At 44.8% G+C, this 6,914-nt stretch overlaps 1 protein-coding gene across 1 annotated transcript in view; it reads right to left on the bottom strand.

The window, feature by feature from the left end:
• LOC111977999 (zinc finger protein 135-like) overlaps positions 1-6,914 on the bottom strand; it is a 29,373-nt gene that overhangs the window by 8,320 nt on the left and 14,139 nt on the right. The gene's annotated exons all lie outside the window — the stretch shown is intronic.

Below are 6,914 nucleotides of genomic sequence, written 5' to 3'. Positions count from 1 at the left end.
ACGTTGTTCAGGTATAAAGCAGTAGTTCATTTATGAAAAAACAGAACATTCCAAAGGAACCCAAAATTTTCTACCAATTATTATTTTTACCGATTTCATGTTTATTCAATAAAAAGCAGAAGATAGTAAATATCATTAATCATACTGGTTACCCTATTCAAAATGAATAGGCAACATTCTGAAGTATTCATATGACTCTTTAGTCTAAGGGAAACGTATGTCGCGGGAGAAATCAAAGGATCCTTGAAGGTCAGGCAAATTAGTCAAATCAGGTAAATATAGCTAGCCGAAGTGTTCAGGCTTTGACTTGATCTTATGATTCAACATAGCAGGGAAAGTTCCGGATTCCCTTACGGGGAAGAAAAGTGGGGGTCAAATACGGGGTCCAGTCATGATATCAGTGATTTTCAGGTGGGAAAAGTCAGAGGTGTAGAAGAGGTGGGGGGGTCAAGTCATGCATATCCAGTGATTTCAGGTGGGAAAGTCAGAGTGTAGAGAGGAGCATTTCAAATTGGAAATAAAGTTGCGTACCTGTGGAAGATATTTTTTTCATCAGAGCTTGTTTTTTTCTGAGCGCTTTAAAGAGGAAATCATGAGATTGCTACCATCACATTCAAACTTTTAAATCAATGATAAATACCCATAGACTCTTTAAGAATATAAACTTATAAATGCCTTATGAGCTTAGTTCAAATGTCGTACCCATCAGAACCCAACCTGTTACCTCCATTGTTTGTAAAAATGTAAACACTGTTAAACTGAAAACATGGATAAACTAGAATTGTAATGTCATGGATGGTCAGTTCTTGCATCCATTGCTCTATGAATTCAAGAGTGGTTGTATTTCTCCAGACTCAGCTTTTACCAAAACAGGGGTGGGGTTTCTGCTTTGTGTTACGTTTGAACTGCAGATCCCTGTAAAGAATGGTACTCTCTCACGAGATAAGAACTATTAATGTGAAAAAAGAACAAAACAGGAACATTACCTTTTATAACAGGGTTTATTTATAACAGGTTTTCATATACAGGGTTTTCATATAACAGGGTTTAACTATAACAGGGTTTATTATAACAGGGTTTACCATAACAGGGTTTATTATTAACAGGGTTTATCATATAACAGGGTTGTTCCACTGATATCATAAGTGAATGCACAATTTGTAAGTCGCTCGTGGATAAGAGCGTTGCTAAATACTTAAATTAAATGATTTCATAACAGGGATTTACTGTTTATAACAGGGTTTATTATAACAGGGTTTATTAATAAATGTACACATCTCTATTCAGCCTCTACATCTGCGTAGAGGAAATTATTATCGTAAGAAGTAAGAGAACTGGTTATTTAACAATTATTTGTTTACATTGTTTTTCCAGAATGTTGTTTTGGTTCAACTGTGTAAACCCTGTTATAGTAAACCCTGTTATAGTAAACCCTGTTATGGTAAACCCTGTTATAATAAACCCTGTTATAAAAGGTAATGTTCTCTGTTTGTTCTTTTTTCACATTAATAGTTCTTATCTCGGTGAGAGAGTACCATTCCTTTACAGGGGATCTGCAGTTCAAACARTAACAAAGCAGAAACCCCACCCCTGTTTTGGTAAAAAGCTGAGTYTGGAGAAATACAACCACTCTTGAATTCATAGAGCAATGGATGCAAGAACTGACCATCCATGACATTACAATTCTAGTTYATCCATGTTTTCATGTTWACAGTGTTTACATTRTTTACAAACAATGGAGGTAAACAGGTTGGGTTCTGATGGGGTACGACATTTGAACTGAGCTCATTGGGCAGATCAAGAATGCTGTAACCCACAAAGGAGCACTGCTGGGGCGGCAGCAAGAACAACTCTTCCAAATATCAGAGACCCTCCAGGCACTTACCGACTTCCTCCAACCACAGTCCAACCACAACCCAGGAGGAGCCGATGCCCAAGTCTCATCACCAGGCGTCACCGCATTGAGTAGGTGGACTACTGAGGCACTTACCGACTTCCTCCAACCACAGTCCAAATCAGGTAAATACAACAGGTGTAGACCTTACAGTGAAATGTTTACTTACAAGCCCTTAATCAACAATGCAATTTTTAAGTAAAAATAGGTATTAGGTGAACAATAGATAAGTAAGGAAATAAAAAACAACAGTAAAAAGACAGTGAATAATAACAGTAGTGAGGCTATATACAGAAGTGAGGCTATATACAGTAGCGAGGCTATATACAGTAGAGAGGCTATATACAGTAGCGAGGCTATATACAGTAGTGAGGCTATATACAGAAGTGAGGCTATATACAGTAGCGAGGCTATATACAGCAGTGAGGCTATATACAGTAGCGAGGCTATATACAGGCACCGATTAGTCGGACTAATTGAGGTAGTATGTACATGTTGGTATGGTTAAAGTGACTATGCATATATGATAAACAGAGAGTAGCAGTAGCGTAAATGAGGGGTTGGCGGGTGGTGGGACACAATGCAGATAGTCCGGGTAGCCAATGTGCGGGGCCCACCGGTTAGTCGGGCTAATTGAGGTAGTATGTACATGAATGTATAGTTAAAGTGACTATGCGTATATGATAAACAGAGAGTAGCAGCAGCGTAAAAGAAGGGTTGGGGGGGGGGACACAATGCAAATAGTCTGGGTAGCCATTTGATTACCTGTTCAGGAGTCTTATGGCTTGCGGGTAAAAGCTGTTGAAAAGCCTTTTGGTACTAGACTTGGCACTCCGGTACCGCTTGCGATGCGGTAGTAGAGAGAACAATCCATGACTGGGGTCTTTGACAATTTTTAGGGCCTTCTTCTGACACTGCCTGGTGTAGAAGTCCTGGATGGCAGGCAGCTTAGCCCCAGTGATGTACTGGGCCATACGCACTACCCTCTGTCGTCTTGTAGTCGGAGGCCGAGCAGTTGCCGTACCAGGCAGTGATGCAACCAGTCAGGATGCTCTCAATGTTGCAGCTGTAGAACCTTTTGAGGGTCTCAGGACCCATGCCAAAAAAAATATATTTCCTGAGGGGGAATCGGCTTTGTCATGGCCTCTTCACGACTGTTTTGGTGTGTTTGGACCATTCTAGTTTGTTGGTGATGTGGACACCAAGGAACTTGAAGCTCTCAATCTGCTCCACTACAGCCCCGTCGATGAGAATAGGGGCGTGCTCAGTGCTCCTTTTCCTGTAGTCCACAATCATCTCCTTAGTCTTGGTTACGCTGAGGGATAGGTTGTTGTTCTGGCACCACCCAGCCAGGTCTCTGAAATCCTCCCTATAGGCTGCCTCGTCGTTGTCGGTGATCAGGCCTACCACTGTTTTGTCGTCTGCAAACTTAATGATGGTGTTGGAGTCGTGCCTGGCCACACAGTCATGGGTGAACATGGAGTACAGGAGGGGACTGAGCACGCACCCTTGAGGGACTCCAGTGTTGAGGATCAGCGTGGCAGATGTGTTGCTACCTACCCTCACCATCTGGGGGCGGCCCGTCAGGAAGTCCAGGATCCAGTTACAGAGGGAGGTGTTTAGTCCCAGGATCCTTAGCTTAGTGATGAGCTTTATGGGAACTATGGTGTTGAATGTTGAGCTGTAGTCAATGAACAGCATTCTCACATAGGTGTTCCTTTTGTCCAGGTGGGAAAGGGCAGTGTGGAGTGCAATAGAGATTGCATCATCTGTCGATCTGTTTGGGCGGTATTCAAATTGGAGTGGGTCTAGGATTTCTGGGATAATGGTGTTGATGTGAGCCATTACCAGCCTTTCAAAGTACTTCATGGCTACGGACGTGAGTTCTACGGGTCTGTAGTAATTTAGGCAGGTTGTCTTCGCTTCCTTGGGCACAGGGACTATGGTGGTCTGCTTGAAACATGTTGGTATTACAGACTCCGACAGGGACATGTTGAAAATGTCAGTGAAGACACCTGCCAGTTGGTCAGCACATGCCTGGAGCACACGTCCTGGTAATCTGTCTGGCCCCGCGGCCTAGTGAATGTTGACCTGTTTAAGGTATTACTCACGTCGGCTACGGAGAGCCGACGTGCATTCCTTAGTGTTGCTTGCCTCGAAGCAAGTATAGAAGTGATTTAGCTCGTCTGGTAGGCTCGTGTCACTGGGCAGCTCGCGGCTTTGCTTCCCTTTGTAGTCTGTAATAGTTTGCAAACCCTGCCACACCCGACGAGCGTCGGAGCTGGTGTAGTACGATTAGATCTTAGTCCTGTATTGGCAACTCCAACCCAGGAGGAGCCAATGCCCAAGTCTCATCACCCAGTGCTACAGGCGTCACCGCCGAGAGTGGGTGGACTACTGAGGCACTGGTCACCGCTTTCCACCAGGGTCTGTCTAACTCCATCAAGAATGAACTGGCCTCTTGGGAACTGGGAGAGGACCTCGAGTCCCTGATAACAATGGAAATCTGGATTGACAACAGTCTTCAAGAATGTGTGAGACAGCGTCTTTTTGACACCACCCCAGTATCCCGGTTTCCTGAGCACCCCAAACCTGCCGACCCCAGCATTGAGGATGCAGCTGGGACGCACACGTCTGAGCCCACAGGAACATGACAGACGCATGCGCAAAGGCTGCTGCCTCTATTTCGGGGGTCTCGGCCAACTCCGTGCTACATGCCCAGAGCTGACGGGAAATGTGCCAGGGCTCGCCAGGACAAGGAGAGACCCTGACATGCTGTTTCACCCCGGCTACCCAGTCACCGTCTAGGACATCCGTCAGTTCCAGATTCAAGCCTTTGTGGCCACGGATAATGTGTTCATTGATCAAGACTTCAAACTATCAAAATAAAGAAAGTCTCACACTCCATATATATATCATATATCATTTTAAGATTGTTGAGTTGCAAACTACCAACGGCGCACTCAGACGTCATCAGAGTGCGCTTCTGAACACTGTATGCTGGAAAAACTCGGTTTGTTATTTTTAACTATAACATAACCAATCTTTGTTAATCATAAATACCGAACGTGTTTTTGCATGGATTCCGCATCGCGGTTAACTTTTACCAGCTAGGACCACTCTCTCTTTGTCCCGGAATCTCGCTCCACGGTGGATGGAAAGTGTTTTTTCTCTCTGGAAAAGTTCGGCAAAAAGCTGGCTTTAGGCTAAAAACAAACTGCTAACTGCTAGCCTCTGGGCCCAAACCCACCTGCCTCATGGCTTCGCTCACCCTGGATGTACCACCTGCCAGTACCTGAGCCAGAGAGTCGCTGAGCTGGAGGGGAGAGTATCTGTCTTGCGCCAGATTAAGAGACGAAGAACCCTGGACTCCATGGTTATACAAACCACCTCCAAAATCGACGACGTCACCTGCCCCTGGCTCGGCACCTCCACTTCTGGGGAGCCTGTAACTGAGAAACTCCATTCGGTTCCCTTAAAGAGCCATGCCCAGACTAGGAGCTAAACCGAAGGGCCTGTCTGTTCCACCCCTTCTACTCCGCCTCAGATGCCTGGATTGCTGTCGCCGGAGGAAAAGCACTCCAGGAAACGGAATCCATCAAATGTTTCGGAGTGCTACAATTGGGGAGGAGACTCAAGGTCCTGGAAGACCTGGAAGTGCATTCCAATCATACTGTACAGGGTCCTCCGCTTCATCTCTACTGCTGCCATCTCACTCTCAGGTGGAAGTGCCCAAGCACACTCATCTGCCGTCCTTGCCTGCCACTAGGTCGTCAGTCTCAGCTGCTAGCCCCCTCAACCTGCTAGGAGGCAGATCACCCGGGAGAGGCCCCGTCATTTACCCAATAAACCCATCTGTAGTCCTTCCCTTCTCGTGGGGGGTTCATCCATGGCCGAAACGTTTCAATCCGGAAAGCTGAGACCTTCTGCTACCCTGGCGCTAGGATCTCTGACCTAGATCCATGCTACCGCTACTTATTAGCAAGCACTCCGCCGCTTCAACTGTCATTGTCCATGTTGGTCAAATGACATTAAACTCCAGCAGTCAGAGAAAATGAGAGACGATTTTAAAACATTGATAAATACGCTGCTGGAATCTGGGAAGCAGTGTGTGTTGTTTCCGGTCCATTTCCATCCCCACGCTACACGGATATGGTTTTTAGTCGTATTCGCCAATTACACACCTGGCTTAAGGGATACTGCTGCACGATGGGAATTCCTTTTGTGGATAACTTTGCAGCTTTTACGACGACCACCAGGTCTATTTCTTCGCGGACAATTTACATCTTAACAGGTATGGCTCCAGCACCTCTCCACAAACATGTCTCTTACTCTTGCCTCATGTAGAGCCTTTGATACTGACGTTGTGTATTCTTCGGGGTTGACTTTGATTGTACGCTCCCCTATCAGACTAGTTCAATGCTCCTCTCCCAGTTTCATTAATTAGTTCCTCAATTGCAAATATGGAACAAACTACAGTTAACAACTTTTCTGCAATTCCTAGATTATTGTCCAATCACCGTATTGTGAATACTACTTACATGCAGAGAGGTATTGTTAGTAGTAATCTTGTCCCCATAAAATTGAGCTCTGTCAATAGCTCGAAAAATGGTTTATTGCTCATCCAGTGCAGCTTCAGGTCTAACCTTGGATACTCCATCTGATATGAATCCCGTAGCAATGGTATTGGAATAATTCATTTGAATCTAGAAGCCTGATCCAAAAGTTGGACTTTATGAAATTTTGTCCACAATCAAATTTTACGTTCTGATTGTATCTGAATCGTGGCTGTGTGATCCTTGCCAGATTCAGATGTTCAGTTGATTGATACAATATTTATAAACTATAGAGTTGGTAGAGTAGGTGTATTGCGATTATGTTAATGCTGCTTAAATGTTCTGTGTCCATATCAACCTCTGTCTCAAAGCAATTGAATGTCTAGTTTTTAAACGTAGGTACTTAGGTAATAATGCTCATGTTAACTCTAGCAGGGGTATATCGCCCCCCCCTCAGCTCCTCC

Source organism: Salvelinus sp. IW2-2015, linkage group LG18 (assembly GCF_002910315.2).
Source record: "Salvelinus sp. IW2-2015 linkage group LG18, ASM291031v2, whole genome shotgun sequence".
Lineage (NCBI taxonomy): Eukaryota > Metazoa > Chordata > Actinopteri > Salmoniformes > Salmonidae > Salvelinus > Salvelinus sp. IW2-2015.
This window is presented reverse-complemented; position numbering and strand designations above follow the sequence as displayed.